Genomic DNA, 22,054 nt, shown 5'->3' with positions numbered 1-22,054 from the left:
TTTTAAGTGAAAATAGGAAATTTTTTTGTTTTAAAAATCTCATGGTTTATTGCTTTATCGCAAAGCCACATGTAATAGGAATAAAATTAAATATCGATCATAAAAATCGATTGACTATTTACGAATTTATTCACAATTAAGCGAATTCGCTCATTTTCACAAAATTTTACTTTTTTGTTTGATATACATAAAATTGAGTAGTTAATGTTCTTCTTTCGATTGATTGAATTTTGAAAACGTTTTCCATATGCTATTTACTAATTTTCACATATATATTTCGTTTTAAACGGCTCAGTAGTTCGGAGCTATAATAACAACTTCAGGCCAAAAATTTATTTTTTATATGAAAATATAAAATTTTTTTGTTTTAAAAAACTCATGAAAAATCGAAAACGGCAGAAATGGTTTAGATTTATTGCTTTATCGCAAAGCCACATATAATAGGAACAACGTGAGATATCGATCATAAAAATCGATGGATTATTTTCAAATTTATTTACAATTATGTGGATTCGCTTATTTTCAGAAAATTGTATGTGCGTACAAGCGTGTACTTTGAGTGTAAATTTTACATGTGTTTTGTTATTGTAACAAAAATTTTAACAAAAAACAAAAACCATGTAAAATGTACACTGAAAGTACACGCTTGTACGCACATACAATTTTCTGAAAATAACCGAATTTACTTAATTGTTAATAAATTCGGAAGTAATCCATCGATTTCTATGATCGATATCTCATTTTGCTCCTATTACATGTGGCTTTGCGATAAAGCAATAAACCTAAACAATTTCTGCCGTTTACGATTTATCATGATTTTTTTAAAACAAAAAATTTGCTATTTTCACATAAAAAATATATTTTTTTTTTTGAATTTGTTATTATAACTCCGAAACTGCTAAGCCGATTGAAACGCAATATATATGTAAAAATTTGTACATAGCATGGGGAAAATGTTTTCAATATTCAATCAATCGAAAGAAGAACATTAACTACTCAATTTTATGTATATCAAACAAAAAAGTTAAATTTTGTGAAAATGGGCGAATTCACTTAATTGTGAATAAATTCGAAAACAATCAATCGATTTTAATGATCGATATCTAATTTTGTTGCTATTATATGATATTATAGATATAAAGTAATAAACCTGAACAAATTATGTCGTTTTCGATTTTTCATGAGATTTTTAAAAAACAAAAATTTGCTATTTTCACGTAAAAAATATGTTTTTTGCTTCAATTTGTTATTATAACTCCGAAACTACGATTAAAACGCAATATATGAACAGATTCAAGGCTATGTAATTTTGAACTGTTCTTAGTTTACTTCAATAATATCGGTCTAACCATTTTTGAGTTATCATAAATTATGTGGAGAAACATCTAACAAAATTCACAATTTTAGAAAAAAATTAAAAAAAAAATCTATTCATAAAATAAAAAATTTTTACCATTTTTGTACTTAGGTAACTATGATGCATCAAATCTATATAGTGGTTAGTGAAGCCTTTTTGTTGCAGTTGACCTGTGTAATGTAACATTTTAGTACAATCAAGAGTGCTTCTTGGAGGTCTGACTAAGTTAAGACTGGAAAAATGAGTATTTCGTTGGAAAAATAACCTTTTCACATCAGTTTGTATATAAACAAAGGTGTATAATTAATATTATCATTATTCATATCTAGACCAACTAGATACATAAATGTTCCTGTTTTAAATAAACAATATCGAGGGCCTATATTCAAAACCCTCTATCTTTGATTTTCACGAAAATTACTTTTTTATGGTAAAATGTTCAGTAAAACAGCCCTTATATGATGTGAATTTTATAACAAAGATGATTTTTTTTGCTGTTTTATTTGCATTTTTGTTATTTCTCTATCTTACACAAATAATTTTTCTGAATGCAAAACCCTCTATCTTTACAAAAAAAAAAAAAAAATGATTTTCAAACATTTTTTTAAAATAATTTCTAAAACATAAAAACATTTTTTCTATAATTTTTTGTTTAATATTGTAGTAATAGACGCTCTCTTAAATAAATTAAGTTATATTAAATAAATCACGTTAAAAACTGACAGATTATGCCATCTGAAATCATAATAATTAATTTTTATTAAAGTGCAAAACCCACTATCTGATCATTTCATACATACACATTGAATATTTTTGAAAAGCAAAATCCTCTATCTATCATAAAGTCCATAATTTTAAAAACCAATTATATGTGAGATTCATTAGAATACCGAATTTTAATAACTCAAGTAATGCGCGAAAAAAACAGTTTTTGTGTTTTTAAAGATAGAGGGTTTTGAATATAGGCCCTAGATATTTTGTTTTTGTCACACAGAGAAAATAGATTCATTTTAAATGAACTATTTTTTCTGTTGTGGCTAAAAAACTTTAGTTGGCTTGAACAAAAATTGGTTATTAAATTCTATGGATGTAATTGAATCATTCGATTACAAAAATTCCCGATAAAAATGTGGATAATAATAAAGTGTTAATACTGTATTCAACTGTACTAAATTCATGATTATTGCACTAAACTTTGAACACACTTAATATTCCGTGTTAATTTGAAAAGTAAAAGAAAAAACTTAATGATTTTGTTGTTGAGAAAACTTTACATACTCATCTATTTAAAAATGTTTTATAATTAATAACTGTCACTATTGTTTCAAATTATGTGTGTGTTACTTTCAAAGTTTTGTTCGTTAATTAATTCTTTTCGTTAAAGTGTGCTTATCATAAGACGGCATAAAGTTTTCTTAAAATCCATAATTAAAAATACGGTTATATAATGCAGATCAATAATGGTTACAGAGAAGTCAACTAGAAAATAAACTTTCAAATTTTTACATAGACTTGTATTTTTATAGGTTAGGTTGTTGCCACAAAGTGATACAAGTTGGTCCTTCGCTCCTTTTGTATGATATTTTATTTCACTGGGAATTCGCCTCGAAGTTAAAATTTTCATTTAACGTTTTGTATTTATTTTCTGAAATCCCGAAGTAATATTAGAAGCAGTAAAAGAAATTAAATAATTTTAGATGCCCAACTGAAATCAGTATTTGTTTTTGCTGTGATACACGAAGTATTGCCATGCATACGAGTTGTAAATATTTATACGAATATGACATACATTTAGGATTCTCACAGTCTCAATTTATTTTAATTTGTCTTTAGCTAAATAGTTGTATTTTCAATGTCATATAATTTTGTTTAAATACAAATAATTATTGAGTTTCAACTGTACTTTATTTGTGTCTATATACAATATATTGTATTTTTGTATATGTAATTATAACTATCCAAAAGTTTTTAATAAATTTTATCTTAAATCGCTTCATTAAATGAGTTAATAATGGCTTTTGCTTAATATTCACATACCGTTTTTTTTTTTTTTATTTTGGAAATTATTGTTGCTGTTTTCTATTCATTGTTACTTTTTTGTTTTATTACCAAAATTTTGTATAATTTTGTGTTTGAATCCGCCATCATCATCATCTTTGTTTTATTATTTATTTATTATTATTTTATAATTATAACTGCATTGGACAGGAAAATAGGTTTCACTTTTTTTATTTTTTATTTTTAAAAAAGTTACAACTTTGTTAAAATACAAAATAAAATGAATACCCATGAATGTTGTTTGTAATCAAAAGATCACTGTCATTAGGTTTTTCTAGTTGCTGCCTTTGTTGTCAGTTTATTGTTTTATAATACATAATTGTGCCACCACAATTAAAAACAATTTAAGAGTAAAAATATTGAAAAAAACCTAACTAACAAAATCTGTGGATTTAAAACTAGTTCAGTTAAAGTTTAAAAACTAATAATAATAATAATTGAGTATTAATATTTACTAAATGGTATCATGTGAATAAATGAATTAGATCTGAATTAAATGTAATAAAATGTTGTTAGAATTTAAAAGATTTGTTTAATACCTACTAAAGTATTCGTTGAAATATCTGTCAACTATTCGTTAAATTTGTTTTTCTTTTAAATTCTATTTAAAGAAAATTATTTGTATTACTAACTGGTTTACACTCAAAGTAACAATTCATTAAAATAGAATACAGTGGGTAGATTGCAGCCAAACCTTACTTTAACGCTCAGAAATCCATTAAAACATTAATAAACCGTTATTCGCAAGTGTAGCTTTGTCGAAGTTTAGACTGCAGGTGTCGTAGAGGTCTCTATTTTTAAATTTAGTAAATACAGTGAACTCGCGAAAACTAAATACTTGTTTATCATTTAATTTTAGCATTAGATAACGTGAACAAACTCGTAAACGTGAACAGCCTTGTAAAAATTAGTTCACGTTATCGCGAGTTCACTGACTTCCAAAGTCAAATATTAGTTTTTTGTCATTCCTCTTAACTAATGCTTCGAGTAAACAAACTAGATTTAATGCAGAACCTAAATTTGTCTGAATATTTCGGTTTTTTATAGTCTCAAGCTTGTCAATGTATGCATTTGAGATATTCAAAGCGAATCCTTTCTTGGCCAGCTCGTACGCCGATCATTACCGTAGTAGTCAGATGGACATCTAAGACAGATTTATCGGGAAGATAGAAGATATTAGATCCTACGCTACAGTTCAGCTTAGAACCATCAGAGAATCTCGGGATTTTTTCTTCACATTTTTCATAAATACATATGTATGTATATTTAAATATAAATATCACATAAACTAATTCATTGAGTTAAAATAAATTGAAAACGAAAGGTAATCCCCATTTAATATAAACGTGTTTGATAACAAAAGTAGTATGCACATTAATATTTATCCCCGTGAGCTTTATGACGATGATAAAATTATAACAAAACGGAAAATTTTACAACTTTTGTATGGAAGTTGATATTAAAAGCATTTTTGTTATAATTATAACTTTTATATTTTAAATAATAAAATATAAACGTTTTAGTTTATAACAAAAAATAACTGGTCAATTCACAAGGTCTCTTATAATGTTATATTGTCATAATGTCCTAATATTTCATAATGGTTTTTATTGTTTTTCAAGCAAAAAATTTCCTAAAATAATACTACTCTGTATGCTATGTTTATTGTGTTATCGTAACCAATCAGCAGAAACCTGCGCCAAATGCCTAAAGGTAGGGTCACACACGGCAAATATTTGATAAAAAAGCGTAACCACTTTTTAGTACAAATTTTTTGACGTGTTTGCTCTTACAAGTGTTTTGTAAGATCAAACAGCATCAAATAAAATAAAACCATTTTTTTTTGTTTTAAATTATCCTAAGTAAAATAAGTTTTTGAAATAAATAAAATAATTCAAATGCATTTTATTTAGTGGTTACGTCTTTTTCGTCAAATATTTGTCATGTGTGACCCTACCTTAAAAGTCGCTTATGCCGAGCTGCCGAGTCGTGATATATTAGGGCATTATGACAATATGACTGATAAGAGACCTTGCGAATTGACCAAATTCATATTATTCTTTGTTTGTTGTATAGTCGGCCTTATCGGCTACGTAAGGTGTTTATCATCTGGTTTTATCTACAGAATTTTCAAATTATATTTTAGTATATTCTATTTAGAATTTAGAAATGTCCATTTATATTGCTGTTACAATTTTCTGAAATACATTTGGAAAATTCTGTAATAGAAATATAAACTTCTGAAATACATTTACATTTTCCGAAATACAATTAGAAACTTTTGAGATACAATTGGAAATGGTGTAGTTCTGTTAATTAAAGGATTCTCTATTTGTTGGTTCACATTATTTTCCTTCAGAAAAATTGGGTTTTTCTAATAAATGTAACCTTAGCGAAGCCATTTTCGATATACATATATAAAGAATAAAGCTCTTGGCTCGATATTTATTATATTATTTGTTTAGAAAAGGTTAGAGCAGTTCAACAATATGAAGAAATACTCCAAAATAAAATGAAGGTTAGGTATAATTGGAAGCCGCCTGATTGATAGCTCACTTGGGTTAATTAATGACTCATATTGTTTGGCTGTCATCGCTCTCCATCAGCCATCCTGTTGTTTTAATTAAGATATGAATTTCACTTAAATCACTGTTAAAGAGTCAGATTTTGACAATAAATATTTGTTGGCCAAATCTAATACATCTTAAGTCCCAAATGCCGTACAATGACAGAGAAGATGTTCAGTTGTCTCATTTTCTTCTTCGTAGTTATAAAATATTGATCAGTAATGACAGCTATAAGGTTTCTTAGATGGAATTTAGGCGGATTTATCGCAAGACGTATCCTCTTACCATGTGGGTTCTTCTCCCATCTTTCTTTGGCAACGGGATAAAATTTGAGTATGGATGCGTTCGTAAATGCAGTAAATTTGTGCATCACTGATGCCGCGACCTGCAAACTGTTGCAAAAGATAACTAAGTGATGCTTTGGTTGCACAAATTTTCGGTGTCACTGCTAACAATTTGCATTACGAAAGGTTTGACGTAAAGCAATGATGGCAAATATGCTTTTTCGAACTCTAAACTTTTAATTTGCTGCAGTGACGAAAGCACCCTATATTTATTGGTATTCTTCTCAAGATAGTAGTGCCAATATCACGACTAGGAATGGAATGTTTATACGATCGTACTTTTTTTGATACTATTTCATAATGTATAACAGTATTTAAAATAAATAATCTTGTGTTTAACAGTATTTCATAAAGAAAATCTTCAGTATAACAGTATTTTTTTATAGCAGATCTTGTTTATAACAATATTTTTTTTTTTATAAAAAAAAACTACGCTAATGTGAAAATGAATAAAATTTTAAATTTTAGTACTCTGAGATTGGAAAAAGTGGCTTTTGAAGATTATTTTGATACCGAAAAAAATAATCGACAGGATCATAAAATTTCTAGTTGGAATAATAAATCTTCTTTCTTTGCAATAAAATTTAAACAATTTAAAATATATATTGTTACGTTTAAACCTTTTAGAAAACGGTGGTTAATTTCCTTTAAATAAACCGTATTCTTTTGATTGCAAATAAAAGCAGTTTAGTAGTTTAAAATTTGTAAAATCTTTATTTAATATTTTTAATACACTTCTATAATTTACAACTTATACAGCACACTGTAAGGCAGTTATTTTACCTTTACTTAACGATGCTTCAAATAAGACTGACTGGTTGATGTTCTCGCTTTCACTTTGTGTTCACTGCATTACCTTCTAGATGTTGCCAGCTACATCTATCGGAGCTTCTTGAATGTTATATTTCTATAATGATCAACTCAAAGCTTTTATTTAATGTTATAATGCAATGTTAACACTATCTACCAGAGATGACCGATCCCGTGATTGTTGAAGAACGTCGTTATCAGTGAACGTGATTTATAAATCAATGTTTTTTTAAACACTGACCGTGATCACGTTTTGCCTATGTTAAGCAAAAAAGCAATTATGTTAAGAAGAATACATTATGTATTATTTTCGTTCTTAAATCTGCTCTTATGTTAACCAAAAAATAATATTTACTGATTTAAAAACATCTGCTAAAAAAACATAGGAAAATAACAGAGAGCTAATGCAACACAATTGTAAGAGAACTAACCGATATTTTACTTAACATTTTATTTTATACACTCATATAGCTATGGCTATATTCATGCATTTATAAATAAAATTATGCACCTAAATATATGCAGTAACTGTTGTTACCAGTGAATGTTGAAGAATATGAAAGAACGACATTTAAAGTATGTTGACAAATGTGAAAGAACGATGTTAAAAGTACCTGTTACTACAGTTGTTCCAGTGATTTTTCAAAAACGTTACTAGTGAATGTTGAAAAATATAAAAGAACGATATTTAACAGTATGTTACTTGCTATATTCAGTAACAGTTGTTACCAGTGATTTTTCAATCACAGTGATTAAATCACAGGTATGAAAATATCGCACATCTTTACTATCCACAGTTATGTTAACTGCTTTTAATCGGTCGGTAAACAATATTGTCCACAATTAGAAGTCTTCAGAAATAGAAATGTTGAGAAAAAGGATACAATTTGAAACCAGCCGTTGGAAACCGTTATGTTTGAATTCAAATACAGTTTCGTAATAATATTTTAAATATGTACATATTAAAAAAACAGATTAAACACCTAGCTGACGAATTATTTTGTTTTCACACCTTCCTACATATGTATATGATTAAACCATATTTAATTATAGTTTCGCTAAAAATAATTTGATACAACTATCTAATCAGTGGATATGGAATAAAAGCAACACTACTATAATTGTTTGCTATTAATTATGCAAATGAGTGATTTTGTGTGCATCTCTTAATCTGATTCTACAGCATTTGACATTTATTTGTCAAATTAGACACAAAATTTTAAGTATGAAATTTGAACATTTTAACAATAAAAAAACAAAAATATACTTAATTGAAACTTAAAAACCAGTTTAAACTCATAATGGAGAGTTGATTAATTGTTTATAATTTACTACATTTATATTATATTTTGTCTTTAGTGTCTCAGATATTTTACTGATTTTTATTACTAACATAATGTTGTTTAACGAATATTTAAGTAAAATCACAATATGTATATATAATAAAAGTAAATGAAATGCAGTTAAATATTTTTTATAAATATATTGTTTTATTTTTTAGCTTTTAAATCTAAAGTAGAAATAAATATAAAATAAATATGTATATTAAAGTATTTATATACTACATATTGAAGAGAATCTATGTGTTTATTTGAATATATGTGTGAGTTAGTATCTGTGTAAAGTATAACAAACAACACTTATGATAATTACTTTTAATTGTCAGTATTCAAGTCATAACTATATAATAATTAACTACCAATTATTGGCCATTTTCATATCAATTCGAAAAATGACACAAATACTATAATACAACAGAGATACATTAGTATTTTTGTAACTTTGTATAGATACATTAGGATGGACCAAATATATCTGGCAATGTTACTAATTAAAATATATTCTAGTGTTAGTCGTTGGTTAGGTATAGAAATCATAGATTAATAAATATAATAATGTGAAATTCAATTGGCCAAAAGAATGTATGGATTTTTTCACTTTATTAAATTACTTCTTAACGTTTTAATTTTTCGTGAGCAATTTCGTATGAATTCTATTGAAAACCATTGCTCTCAAATAGCGTTCCGCTGTTCTCTAATATTTCAACCAAAGTTTTCGATTTCAACTAATTTAAAATAAAATTTAGCACACGAGATACATTTTATTTCAATTGTTTCCTCATGAAAAATATCATCAACAGATATAATAAAAGGATCTCGTAGTAAATTATTTTTGGAAAATACTTAATATTGCTAAATGTTTTTCTGAGTACTTCTTTGGGGGCCCCTGAAATAGAATGTAACTCGTGTGCTAAATTTGATTTTGAATTAGTTGAAATCGAAAACTTTGGTTGAAATATTACAAAGTTTTCTCGCTTTAAAGCTATTAATATAATTTCCATCGATATATTTATTCATTTTTATCAATCAAAACATAGAATCGATCACATATGGACTCTGAGAATGATATTAGAACAATGACAAATTTACTAATATTATTTTTTATTGAAGATTATGAAAACAATTGGACCGTGCTTTCAATGAAATGGGTCAGGGGGTCACTGAACCTAATACTGGAATGCTTTTGAGATAGAGCCATTTAAAAACTAAATTAAACTAGAAATTATTTTGTGAAAATAAGCGAATTCACTTAATTGTGAATAAATTCGAAAAGAATCCATCGATTTTTATGATCGATAACTCCTTTTGCTCCTATTATAATAAAGCCATAAATCTGTACAATTTCTGCGATTTCGATTTTTCATGAATTTTTTAAAACAAAAAAATCTATTTTCACGTAAAAAATATATTTTTTGCTTCAATTTGTTATTATAACTCCGAAACTACTGAGCCAATTAAAACCCAATATATGAAAATTTGTACATAGCATGTAGAAACTTTTTTCAAAATTCAATCAATCGAAACATTAACTACTCAATTTTATGTATATCAAACAAAAAAGTAACATTTTGTGCAAATGGACGAATTCTCTTAATTGTGAAAAAGTTCTAAAACAATCAATAGATTTTTATGATCGATATCTCATTTTGTTGCTATTATATGCGGCTTTGCGATAAAGTAATAAACATGAACAATTTCTGCCGTTTTCGATTTTTCATGGGTTTTTAAAACAAGCTATTTTCACGTAAAAAGCTATTTTCACGTAAAAAATAAATTTTTTGCTTCAATTTGTTATTATAACTCCGAAACTACTGAGCCATTTAAAACGCAATATATAAACAGATTAAAGGCTATATAAATCTTAACTTTTCTAAGTTTATTTTAGTAATATTGTACTGACCCTGTGGAGAAACGTCTAAAAAAATTCTTAAAATTTTTTTTTATTTTTACTTAAAATTTTTTTAAAAAAATCTAAAATTTGGACCATATTTGTACTATTGGAACCACAATACATCAAAATTGTGTAGTGGTTTAAAAAGCCTCTAATTTTTTTTTCGATTTTGTTGCCCAAAAAAAGTCTCTATAAATAAGGGACCATCCTATTATATATATCTGTGTTTTATAACGAAAAATTAAACTGAATAGGTATTCATTCAGTCGGTCATCCGCTTTATTACTCGCACAACAACAAAAAGCTTGGTTGTCTTTAAAAAACAACTTCTTTGGAATATTAAAATTATGACAACAAATACGAGTAACGTGTGAAAATTATATTTAGAAAGATACGAGTAGGTTCGAATTAGTAACAATTTATATCTACATTTCATTGGGATTTTTTGTGTATTATTATTGGGAATATAAATTTTAAAATGTTATTTATAAGAATAAGAATTTGAATCCATCCCAAAGCGGACAGTTAATTCCTATTTTCAATGAAATTTAGTACAGATATTTATTCGACAAACTCGCACATTAGACTTGAAAACCTTTGTGTCAGCCCGAAGTCAGTCCCGAGGCAGCAGATTGACATCGCTAAAATGACTGATATCAAAATTTGCAAGCTAAGTGTGCAAAATTCGATTGTTTGATAGGGAATCGTGCCCCATAAATAAATAATGAGAATGTTCGATCTTTCTTATTTATTGAAGGTGTCTATAGATATTTCGGTGTATCGTAATGTCCATGGAAATTATAACATGCCACCAGTAAAATCTCAATACTTCCAGATGTCTTGTTTATTCTGTTATAACAAACATTATATATGTATCTACTATTTCTTAAAATGCATAGTAAATTTAACTAAATTAAAATACAAAGTTCAAATTGAAAATCATTGAAAAAATTACCTTTCAACACTAATAATTTGCATATTTAATAAAAAGCTTTCAAATAATGGTGGACATAAAATGGGTTAAAGTTCAACAGAAATAAGTTGTAATATAGAGCTATTAACTTAAAGTTAAATGACGCAATTGAGTTACTTAAACAATTTTAATCATTTATAAAAAACCAAGTTTAAAACTAAATCAGAATTGAGAGGAAAATATTCAATTTAACGACTGTAATAATAAAATTAAAAAACAATTGGATAAGAAGTGCGCACGATATAAATGGTGCATAATTATTGCGATGAATTTTTAATAATAGTTTTAAAGTTTAAAACTTAAACGCACTAGTTCTATTGTGTGCATTTTAACACATAATTTTATCACGGTGATGTCATTGGAGGCAAGCACTTACCACAACCGCTTATAAATAAATCATTATTTTAATATCATTTAAACTAATTACAAGTAATGACTTTAATAACATATTGATATTTAGGTCTCACAGAAACCGTTATCTGTAAAAACAGGTTAAAATTATATTTTGATAAATGTGTGCAGCATTTATTTCGAGCGTACTTCTTAAAATACTGAACAAAATATAATCAAAGAATTAAATCAATATGACTGGTTATTTAAGCTCTATGTTAACATTAACCTTTGAGTTTGTAATAAAAATTCTTGTATTTTATTGTTTATAATTGTCAATATACGATGAAATTTAAACATTTATTTAAAAGTTGTTGCCATATTTTGTTGAACTTTTTTTATTATAAATTTCGCACGTTACAGTTTCTACAAAAATCCAAGTCATTTATTTAATATTTAAGTAATTTTATTAATCGTAAAAGAAGTTTTATACAAATTGAGACAATTAAAATTATACGTTTTTATTCATTCGAAATTTATATGTTTGTTTTTATTAATTTGGAATAGTATTTTTACCATTCAAAAATATAAATGAAAATAAAAAACATTGCATTGATTTTATAAGCTAATTTTTTTATTTATGTTAATTACTTAATTTTGTTAATTTACACTCAATCAATCGAAAGAAGATCATTAACTACTTAATTTTATGTATGTATATTAAACAAAAAAGCAAAATTTTGTTTAATAGAGCGAATTCACTTAATTGTGAATAAATTTTAAAAGAATCAATCGATTTGTATGATCGATATCTCATTTTTCTAAGTTTACTTCAATAATATCGGTCCAACCCTTTTTAAGTTATCAACTAACAAAATTCACAATTTTAGAAAGATAATTTTTTAAAAAAATCTATCCATAGAATTCAAAAATTTTACCATTTTTGTACTTATGTAACCATGATTCATCAAATCCATATAGTGGTTAGTGAAGCCTTTTTTTGCTGTTGCCCTGTGTAATAAGTGGATACTTCAGGTTAGGTATTTATTAATAATGGCAGTTAGACCTATTTGTAGGATGAGTTTAATTGATTGCAGAGTGCAATATTTGGTTGTTAAAGAAACTGTATGTTTTTGGGGACCCTGATTTTCATCGTGACAACTTCAACAGAAGGCATTACCAAGTTTTCTTGCGGAAGTTGCTTCCGGAAGTGACTTCCAGAAGTTTTTTTCCTGTCGACTTCCAGAAGTCACGGCTTGCAGAATTTACTGAAAACATGTCTTTGTTGCTTGCTGGAAGTAACTTGAACGACTTTCTGTGAACTGCAAGTGATTTGAAGAGTTACAGAAGAAACGGTTTGAGGTATTCTCTTCTGTTTTCAGTTTTGTTTTGAGTTTTTTTTTGGAAGAGTAACTAAAAGCCGGTCTGTTGGAGGTATAGCCAATCTCATTTTAGTATCCTGCTATTGAATACTTCTTTGAATTGAAGATAAAATGTATTCAAAATCATCATTAGACATTCTCTGGCAATTTTTCAGCTGCATGAAATCTTCGGTCCGCAATTCTTCAAGTAATGTATTTTGGAAACTTAAATCTTCACGCCGCTGCACCCAAACACTTCTTTTTGTTTTTTTTTTTAATTAAATATGCTGCGATACAGCTGTCAATCTTATTTATCTACAAGAAATTTTTATACTGTCATTCGTAAAAAAGGCAAACTCTACTGCAAGCTCTACTCACATTGTGTGGAAACACGTCTGCAATTTCTTGCAGCAAGTTCGTCGTAATAACTTCTACAAACTACTTTTGGAAGCAGACATCCGCAAGTTTCGATTTGAGTGAAAACACTTCAGTAAATACTTGCAGAAGTTCTTCCGCAAGTGACTTGCTAGTGTTGCACGGCTTAAGGAGTGTTCATTCTCCTAGCATGCGTACCAATTAAGCAGTGCCATGTTAGCACAGCTGTTAAAGTTTGTAGCCGAGCCCGTGATAGCCCCGTAAGGGACATTGACCTATGATGGTCATAAACGGACCGTGTAAGTCTCGATACCGAGCAATTTGTCAAACTAGTCCGAGCTGAGAGCGGTAAACCGACCAAAATATAGATCTCGGCGACTTGTAGACGAGAGCCTTTTTTGGGCAGTTTATTAGCTATAGCATTGCCAAGTACAACAGAGTGCCCCGACACCAAGAATGTCTCGCAATCTCGTTAAGAGACACACAATCTGGATGTCGAAAAGACATAGCAGGCTTGCTGTCAGAACAAATTCGGATATTCATACCAAATAACCTATAGTATTTCATCCAGTGTACCGCCCTTTTGATGGCTGAAATCTCAGCTTGAATTACACTACATTGATCATATGTCTGACTGACAACAGGCAATATAAAAGCCCTCACCCACCCCAATCGCAGACTTGGAGCCATCTGTACAGATGACAAACGTGTATTACTCCGAACATTAGTATGGGCTTTACCATCTTGAAATTATTACCCAGGACTTCCAAATGGCCCTTCTACTGGTATAAATAGCAGCTCTAGGATAGCTTGGAGTCTAGAACGATACCCAGGTACTTCGCACTATCCGAGAACATAAGTTCCACCCCATTACGGCGCGGTAAAGGGAAGAAGGGTATAGTCAGAATTCGACCTATGAAGCAGATAATAGACTGATCTATATCCAAGCCTAAAGCCGAAACAATCGTCTCTGGCGTCACATTGTTAAAGGCCCCTCCAATATCGAATTATACAAAGAAAACTTGTAATGAAATTTCCGACAAAAATTATTAAAAAAAAAAAAATTACCGAAAATTCCTGGAAAATTTTCTCGCGTAGTAACTCTATACGGTATGCAAAAGTGCCAAGTCCATTTTTTTGGTATGGAAACGTGCAAAGTCCATTTTTATCAAAATCACATATATATTAATTCAGTCAATTATATTTTAAGACCAATATTGGATGATTCTTTCAACCCAGACAATTCAGAAAGTTTTTATAAAAGAGTTGAGTGTTTTCAGTTTATACGTTATCAGAGAGCTTCCCTAAGTTAATTTTCAGAAACTCTATTTCAAACAAACCAACGTGCAGACAGAGGTTGGTTCCCTCTGCGTAAGAGCAATCACAAACATTTTTTTTTAAAATATGTATAAAAAAACTGCTAATTATCAAGAGATTTATTATAAAAACAACAAAAACGACAACGAAATAAAATGAAATTATTTAAATTAGTCAGTCAGACTCATAACTTTAAGATCACAGTTTCATACTCGCAAGCCTAATCACCGTTTAAGCCGTTAAAAAAGCAGTAACAATAATAAAACTTGAAAATTGTTTGCATTTTATTCTAAAGATTTTTTTTATATTAAATATACTTAGAATTATGAAAACAAAATCTTTAGAATGATCAAATTATTTACAATATGCAGTAGTATAAATTATTTTTTATTTTATTCGCTGCTTGCTTGTATTTTTAAAACCTACAAATTATAAGTGAAATCTTTACCCCTCTTAGAAAATATGAAAAAATAATAAAATAAAAAATAAAAAAACTACGTAAATTTTGTATTTACAAGTATTAAGAAATTGCGTGTGGTTGATTGCATCTACTTTGAACACTCGCTCGTACATACACATTGGATAAATTGGATAAATGTATTTAGATACAAAAATGTTAGCTACTGCACTAACAGCATTTAAATGTAATTAATTGTTGATTATAACATTTAGAAATAGCCGAATGGAGATTTCTTTTTTTTTATTATTTTTTTTGTTATACTCTATAATTGGTATATTAGGTTTATTTACCTATTTGTAAGAGCTGAAATAAATTCTATCTAAAAAGCTGCACTAGTCTCCTCATAGTGAAAGAAAATTCAAATTAGATATGATTAACATATTCAAATATTTTCAGTGCACTATTTGTTTTTTTGCCAGAAGAAAAAAACTTTATTGACATTTTTTAATAGGTTGTTGAAGCATTAAACCAAAAACATTATCTAATCCAAAATATGTTACCCAGAGATAAGGAATTATCTTAATCTAAAAGATAGTGAGAAGTGCATACAAAAGCCTGTAATATGTAGTTGCAAATGTTTTGAGTTGAAATACATTTACACCGAAAATGTCTAAACACAAGCTCTTCCATCACTTCGTCATTTAATATTTTATATATTTTTGGTCTTAATAATATTTATAAATAAATAGATTTACATACAACCATCCAAGTGTGCATGTTTTAATATTATTGAGTCTTCAGCAAAAAAAAATATAGTTGTAGAAAAAAAATTACAAAAATCAAAATTTCTAAGTAGTTAAATTAAGTTGTTAGTGTTGTATTTAAAGTCATAAATATTTTACAACTTAATTCACATACACAGATTAGCGTCAATTTGTTAATAAAATTTTAACTTAGATTTGTGTATTTAGATACAGTATCCGTCAAAATAAATTCTACAAAATTTATGTTAAACTTTTTTCCAAATATTTTAGAAATAACAAAAACACTCCAAAATATATAATTACAGTTTTATTAATAACGAAATTTAATTTCAGTATTTCTTATGATATTATTAAATAAACCATGCCTGATTTATAGCATCATACAACTTTTTTAGATCTCGATTTACCTTTTTATTTACTATTTCCCATAAATCTTCTGCTGGACTCGTGTTTCGTTTATCTCGATAAATATCATATTTAGCCAAAAAATCTCGACTTAAAAAAACACGAGTTATGGCCTTTCTATATTAAGGTAACGATATTCTTATTCTCTTTTGTTTAGTCTTCACTGAGACAGCGAAAAATGCACATGCTAAGCGGTGTATTGCTATTTTTCATGATCACTCAAAGAAATATTTGGATTGTTTAATATATTTCCAACTAAAAAAATCATTGAAGTGTTGTTTCTTTTCTTTCAACTTACTTTTATGAACAATTTTTTTTTTCAGATTTAATATTAATTTGATCAATACAAATTTGCCGAAAATGTTTAATATCGAACTCTCGATTAATGAGCAACAAAAACACAGGGCTACAAAATTGAAAACATTTTAGAGGCTTTTTAAATTACTACACAATTTTGATGTATTGTGGTTCCAGTAGTACTAATATGGTTCAAATATTAAATTCTATGGAGATGTTGTTTTTAAAAACTTTTTTTTCTAAAATTGTGAATTTTTTTACATGTTTCTCTACATAATTTTAGAAAAGTTCAAATTTACATAACCTTTAATATGTTTATATATTACGTTTTAATCGGCTCAGTAATAATAGTAACAAATTGAAGCAAAAAATATATTTTTTACGTGAAAATAGCAAGTTTTTGGGTTTTAAAAAACTCAGGAAAAATCAAAAACGGCGGAACTTGTTCAGGTTTATTACTTTATCGCAAAGCCGCATATAATAGCAACAAAAGGAGATATCGAAGATAAAAATCGATAGATTCTTTTCGAATTTATTCACAAATAAGTGAATTTGTTTGATATACATAAAATTGAGTAGTTAATGTTCTTATATCGATTGATTGAATTTTGAAAACATTTTCCCCATTTCAATCGGCTCAGTAGTTTCAGAGTTATAATAACAAATTGAAGCAAAAAATATATTTTTTATGTGAAAATAGCAATTTTTTTGTTTGCCACATGTAATAGGAACAACATGAGATATCGATCATAAAAATCGATTGATTCTTTTCGAAATTATTCTCAATTAGGTGAATTCGCTTATTTTCACAAAATTGTGTATTTCAAACAAAAAAAGTAAAATTTTGTGAAATTGAGCGAATTCTCTTAATTGTGAATAAATTCGAAAAGAATCAATAGATTTTTATGCTCGATGTCACTTTTTGTTGCTATTATATGTGGCTTTGCAATAAAGTAATAAACCTGAACAATTTCTGCAATTTTCGATTTTTCATGAGTTTTTGAAAACACAAAAATTAGCTATTTTCACGTAAAAAATATATTTCTTGATTCAATTTGTAATTATACCTCAGTATCAACTGCGCCGATTAAAACGCAATATATAAACGGAACTTTTCTAAGTTGATTTTAATAATATCGGACTAACCTTTTTTGAGTTATCCTAAATTATGTGAAGAAACGTCTTAAAAAATTCACTATTTTTCGATCATATTTGTACTACTGGAACCACAATACAATCAAAAAGCCTCTAAAATTTTTGTTGCCCTGTGTAATCACTGTAGTTGTTAAATTTAATTTATTATCTTTTTCTTACATAAGTAGTATTGTTTTTTATGTATTTTGACCGACACTGTATTCTGTTGGTCGTATGGGTGATTGTTGATGCATCTTTGTTGCATTCTAAGTTAAAAAACAAAATCACCCTAACCATGAAAGAAATTTTAAAGTTCATTTTTGTTAAAGTCGACTTTATTTTAAAATAGAACTTTTAGCTACCTTAATATAGAAAGGCCCTAACTAACATTTTCATTACTTTAGAGGAGAAGAAAATAACTTAATAAAACTTAAAGTTCTGTAGTTGCAATTTTTTTTTACACAGACTTTTATGAAGGTCTTCAACCAATTTAATGTGACATTTAATTTTATTTTATTAATGGTGTATTACGGGATTATCTATCGAAGTATGCAAAAAAATACATTTTGGGAAAAAACGAGTTAGGTCGTTTCTATATTAAGGTAACGTTTTGTTTTGTTCATAGGTACCGTGCAATAACTCCCAATGAAACAACTCCCAATGAAATTTTTGTTGGGTTTTATTTCATTTTATTTTGGGAATTAGGAGTTATTTCACTGTATTGGGAGTTATTTCATTTTTGTTGGGTTCTACTTTGCATAAATATCAAAAACTGGCTTCACTTCAGAAAAGTTTTCATTGGGAGTTATTCCTTTTTTTGGGAGTAATATTTTTAAAATTATGAAACCGCCGATTATTGGGAGTAATTTCATTATACTATATTTAATTTTTGATGGGAATTATTTCATGTGGAGTTATTTCATTGGGAGATATTTCATTTGGGAGCTATTTCACGGTACCTTGTTCGTACCATAAAAAATATTTTAAAAAAGCTTTCAAACATTTTTCCAACATATGAATACATTCAATTGTGTTAAATTGTGCTAAAATATTTTTCAATGAATGTAAATAAAAAAAAAAAATTTCTAAAAATTAAAAAATCAAAATGTACATAAAAGATCAAAACAAAATGGTTTTTGTTAAAATAATATTTTAAATTATTTTTGAAATTTGATTCATGGTACGAAATTTAAAATAATAGTCAACTTTATGGACTTAAAATCAAATTTAAGGCTTTTGTAGTTAGGCTGAAATCGATTTCGACATTTTCGTACTTTCTGCACTCTTTGTATTTATAGTTGTAAGGATCAAATGAATTACATCTCATTGATATAGACATCAGTTAACTTTATTTCAAAAATGCAACCAACAACGTTGATTTGTATGCCTTTAACCAACATAGTGAGAATCATATTCTTTCGAATTATCGATATCCGTCTTGCTGGTTGTCAATGTAAACATTGTACGAAAAGTATAGGTCACAATTTATAATATATTTCTGAACTCACTCCTGACCCACTTCTGAAAATAACTTTAACGATAGAGCTGCCGTTTCAAATGATAAAATTATACCAAATGGATTCACATTTGAAAAGTGAGAAGCTCCAATTCATTCATTTTACAAAACGTTGACAATTGATATTAATCAAAATTTGGGACCAAATACATATATCTGATACATGTGTAAAAAAAATACTAAAATATTTTATTTCAAAGTTAAACGAGTTTGACATTCTGTCATTAATAGGATATCAGGACAATTACGTTATATTTATAACAACTGATGACAAACAGTTTAATTAATTAATAAATTATTTTGTTAAAACTGACAGTTGATTATAATTTTTTGTACAAAGTTTTATAACAATTAATTTATGTAATTGTTTGTAGCAGGATACACAAGTTTCTACTGTGTAATTAAAATATTGTATAAACTTATTTTACAAACATTTATCTGTACGTATTGTATTTAATTTTGTACGTCAGTGCGATTTGCTTTTGCTTTTGTCAACGTCAATGTACAAGACCAATTTCTATTTAAATTCCAAATTGAAATCGAAAGAGCTGTTATAAAATCTGAAATGAAAAAAGTTTTTGTTTTCAAATGTAATGAAATATTTATGACTTCTGTGGTCATTTTTTAAAAAAGAATAAATAAAACAAAAAACGGTTTCAATTTGTTCTGAATGTTTTTGTTTTATTTTGTGAAATTCTATTTCAGTCGTTTCGATTTTGGGGTTAAACCTGTACAAAATTATTATAAATGCGTTACAAAGCAAAAAAAAAAACAACCTCAGCTATTTGCATGTCCCCATGGATCAAAACAAGTCCAGTTGGCTTCTGTATAATTTACGTTTTTTTTTGCCAAATTGAATTTGAATTGTCTTGTGATTTTAAAAAAACACCTCAATGTAATTTAATTCATTTGTATGTTCATTATAAATAAAATATACACATGTATTGCAATGTGTCTTGGTATTGAATAAAAAACACTTGATTGCTGCTAAAAATGTTTTTATTCATAGACCCTACCCAGCGAACACCAAGTCATACGTTTACAAAATTATGATTTATTCATTTGATATTCAACTCAATTGTAACATTTCTTTAAGTAAATATAGGAAAACATATTTGGATTTTTGAGAAAACTTATTTTCAAATCGTTCTCAAACCTCTAGTGTTCGACTACAAGTTATAATTTTAAAGCCAATGCTTTGTGTTTGCTGGGTTTTAACGGAAATGGAAATTAAAACGAATTTTATGTATAAGTGTCCAACACATACTCACGACGACTAAAATTTACATACATATGTAGCTACTTAGGTTCTGAATATTTTAGAAAAACATTAAACTCGAAAAATGTTTAAAAATGTATACATTTCCGTACTTACCCTACTATTGACACCGCTCCGGATTGATTTAAGTACGGATTACTCAATTTTTTTTATGAGTGTATTAGTTTAATATTGGTGTATTTGCATGAGGAGTTTTTTGTGTTGTTTTGCAGAAGAACGAATTGGTCATTTTATTTAAAATCTATTGAATTTTCCATTGCTAACCAATACTGGAAATTGTTTACAAATTACTTATACTTTACAAATATTTCCAGAAATATATTAATTGATAGACAAAGCTTTATGGTTAATAGCATAGAGAAACATAGAGCGGAAACTAGAAAAAAACTCAAACAAAAAATTTACTCAAAATAATCACATATACGAGTGTTGTTTTCGTTTTCACATAGTTTTTTCTACTAATACATTCTGACAACTGAGTTAGGTCTTTGATAGGAGAGTTTCTGTCTATTCTCTATGGTTAAAAGTTCTATTTAACAAATTGAATGAAAATTAAAAAAAGGCCTTTTGAGTACAACAGTTTGTCCAAGGATTAATAATATTTTATATATCGTTGGTCTCATATAGAAAGGCCCTAACTCCAATAATGAGAAATTTACAGGTGAAGGTAAAAACAAAATAAAAACTGTATGATCAAAATTGCTTGTAAAACCGATATTTCTGATATTAGCATTCCATTTCTGGAATATTAAAAAACTCAATTTCAAAACAATGCGAGTTAGGTCATTTCTACATGAGACCAACGAATGAGGATCGAAGAAGCCAAGCCTTTCTTCGACAGAGAATTTTTCATTTTGAACGTGACTGGTTAAAATGATGTGGGACATTCCCATAATTTTTTACAGGCTGACATTTCGGCCATTAAAAGGACTGTAATTTAGAATCTTTCGGCTAATTGGCTAAGGTTTTATGGGATATACGGTGCTAACATTAAAATCTATTCAGATAGACAGGCTGCCCTGCAATCTAGCAACATCCCACTGGGATACAGGGCATCTCTTAACGGGATGGCAAGAGATTCTACGCTTATTGTATATCAGGGCACTAATGTGTAACCGGTAATCATATCGCGTACACTCTGGCAAAGAGGGGAAGCGTAAATTTGTAGATTTGCCGGGGTACCACTGCAATAGATTCTAATGAGACTCTACGATTATGTACAGACAATATGGTCAAAAGAGATTAATTGTAGGACGGGAAGTGTAATATGGCTTGAATATAATTTCCGTCAATCGATTGCTATGACCAACATTGTACGGGTCTATCTGCCTTTTCACCATATACCTTTTCACGATATCTGTAGAAGTTGTCATAATCAGGAAGTGGAGGAGACGTTGGACAATGTTTGCATTTGTTTGTGCGACTAAATGAGATGGTTTGGAAGGTTGTGAAGAAGGTACTAAAAGGTCTAAAATGCCTGTTAAGAAAAATAGCTAACTTCTTTCAGAAAAGTCAAGTTTTTGCTGGGTTGTTATG

At 28.0% G+C, this 22,054-nt stretch overlaps 1 protein-coding gene across 5 annotated transcripts in view; it reads left to right on the top strand.

The window, feature by feature from the left end:
• fus (fusilli) overlaps positions 1 to 22,054 on the top strand; it is a 112,265-nt gene that overhangs the window by 45,073 nt on the left and 45,138 nt on the right. The window lies entirely within an intron of this gene.

This window comes from Calliphora vicina, chromosome 5, assembly GCF_958450345.1.
Source record: "Calliphora vicina chromosome 5, idCalVici1.1, whole genome shotgun sequence".
Classification (NCBI taxonomy): Eukaryota; Metazoa; Arthropoda; class Insecta; order Diptera; family Calliphoridae; genus Calliphora; species Calliphora vicina.
The sequence above is the reverse complement of the archived record's forward strand: the minus strand, read 5'-3'. Positions and strand labels throughout refer to the sequence as shown.